The sequence below is a fragment of the Enhydra lutris genome, unplaced genomic scaffold, assembly GCF_002288905.1.
Source record: "Enhydra lutris kenyoni isolate GAN:26980312 unplaced genomic scaffold, ASM228890v2 scaffoldscaffold34, whole genome shotgun sequence".
Lineage (NCBI taxonomy): Eukaryota > Metazoa > Chordata > Mammalia > Carnivora > Mustelidae > Enhydra > Enhydra lutris.
In genome coordinates this window covers 4,942,430-4,944,771 of record NW_019154118.1, presented here as the reverse complement: position 1 = coordinate 4,944,771, position 2,342 = coordinate 4,942,430, and the positions used below count along the sequence as shown (strand labels likewise).

Below are 2,342 nucleotides of genomic sequence, written 5' to 3'. Positions count from 1 at the left end.
GGGAAATTGAGATCTGCGACGTGGTCATTTTCCCAGAGATTCAGAACTAGAATGTGGATTCTCAGCCCAGTGTCACATCTAATCCCACTGTTCCCCTGCAGAGCAGAACCTGAGCTCATATGGTTTATGTGACATCTGTCACCCACTCCCAGCCAAGTTCTCTCTCCCTCTTTTTTAAAGTTCTTAGTTTATTAATCCTCTAATGAAAAATCTGCACAATCACCACAGATAAAGTCCCTGAAGAACTTTGACTCCTGCTGTCCCATCTCTGGCTCACTTTCTGCCAGCACCCACACTGGCTTTTGCAGTCCCTCTGAAGAATAACCTCTTCATTCTGTTCTTGTGCTCCTTTTGCTGTTTTCCTGATGTCTTTTTTCTTCTCATCCAGGCCATGTCTTGCAAGTCTATGTTTGGGTTCATTATTTTCACATACTCCAAGGACTCCTAAACCATGCCGGGGCCAGGTGTCTCGCCACCACCAAAATGGGTTCTGAATCCAAATACAAAGATGATATCTGGGTGGTCTTGTACATTTTGGCTGGTTTGCCCCAAATTTCTGTCTTAGGTACTGTTGCCTTTCCAGGGTGATGAACCCCAATGAGCATTTGTTTCCACTGAAGTAGTCAGTTGGCCAAGAACTTCCTGGTCTGGATTGTTACTTTGTTGTTTACAATGGCAGCTGAGCTTCAAGCCATGCTGTCTTTCTCTAAACACACACACACACACACACACACACACACACACACACACACACACGAAATCTCACATTTGGTAAAGTGAGTCTTGCAGGTTTGTAGTGTAAGGTGCTGCCCAGGAGTGGCAGGCAATGAAGCTGGAAGAATCAGCTGGGGTGGTGTGTGAGGAGGGCGTGTGTTTGTCCCCCTGGGGGGTGGGGGGCGAGAGCTTTCTTCCAGAGGTGATGAAGACTCCCTAAAGACTTAAAGCAGGAAAGTAACATGACTCCATTTATCTTCTAGAAGAACCTCTCTAGCAATTATGTAGACTGAGCACTACATGAAGAGAGGAATTGGAAAGCTGGAGACCCATCGGGACAAGCTTTCCAGAAATGGCGTGGGCCTGGACTAAGGAAGTGGTGGTGACAGAGAGGAACACACGGGGACTTCTCTGAGTTTGCCCTGTGGGGGGAGCAGTTGGGGGGTGCAGACGCCAGGGTGGGGAGAAGATAAGGCTGACTAGTTAAGGGGTGAGATGGTAGAGATGCCGTTGGCCAAGTTGGGGAAAACAGGAAGAAGAAGGTGTGCATGTACGTGTATGTTGTGCAGGGCATGTGGAGAGGAGGGTCTAATCAGTTTAGTTTTGGGCCTGCTGGAGCCTCACTGGGATATCACGGAAGCTCAGCAGTGACGGGGACCAGGAATTGCCAGCTGGGAGTCAAATACTGAGACGCGTAGTTGACGCCGTAAGAATGCACTCTGCTGGGTGAACGTATGTGAAATTAGCGGTTTTCTTTCCAATTTCTACTCTTCAGTTTCCCCATTCCTCTGCTTCTCTCTTTGCACGCTTCCAAGAGCCCAGTGAGATCTGCCTGTCTGATCGCTAATCTTGCTTCCTCTTCCCCCACATCTGGGGCCCTTCCAGAAGCACAAGCCCCCTTGGTTTTCCTTTACGAAAGGCAGTGATTCCCACCCAATGGTGCTCTGTGTCTGCAAGTGTCTTCCAGTTGGTCTGTTGGCTGATGCACAGTGTCAGGATGGGGTGTCCTGAGGGGAAGGAGGAGATTCCTGGGTAGCTGGGAGAGAAGGAGGGGAGAAAGGGAAAAATCTTCACTTGGAGTAACTTGATATTTGAAGTCTCGTCAACCACAGCTTGAACGTATTGGACAAACTGAGGGGCTGCTCCCGTCAGGTTGGCAGGAAATGACATCATCATGTCCCATCACCTCTTGGTGGTGTCCGCAGTGATGAGGGAGGCTGCGTGGAGGTCAGGAAGGAGGAAGCAAGGGCAGGTGAAGAACAGCAAGCGTTCATGAAGGAGATAACATCTGGCTTCTCAGCAGAGCATTGGCACCCAAGGTGGGAGAAGAGTGGGGTCTGCTGGATGCCTTGGTCTCTGCTCTTAGACCCACATGTAGGTGGGAGGTGAGTCTGAGCCCAGACAGCTGGAACCCACTAATCTGGGTTAAGCTCTAGTTTTATGTTCTACTGTAGTTAAATACCAGAGTTTTCTGCCCTTTAGTTTCTGATGTTCTTGAGGATCAGAGAAAACTGGCACCTGTAAGCCTCATGCATATTAGGTTGTGGACTCACAGTTGGAAATCTTCTCTGTCATTCTGGGCTCACTGCTCTCACCTTGGTGAGAGAGCTGCCCATGATGACATCCAT

The 2,342-nt window shown here is 49.2% G+C and overlaps 1 pseudogene; it reads right to left on the bottom strand.

The window, feature by feature from the left end:
• Positions 1-273: 273 nt before the first annotated feature.
• LOC111153978 lies at positions 274-1,890 on the bottom strand (annotated as a pseudogene).
• Positions 1,891-2,342: the final 452 nt, after the last annotated feature.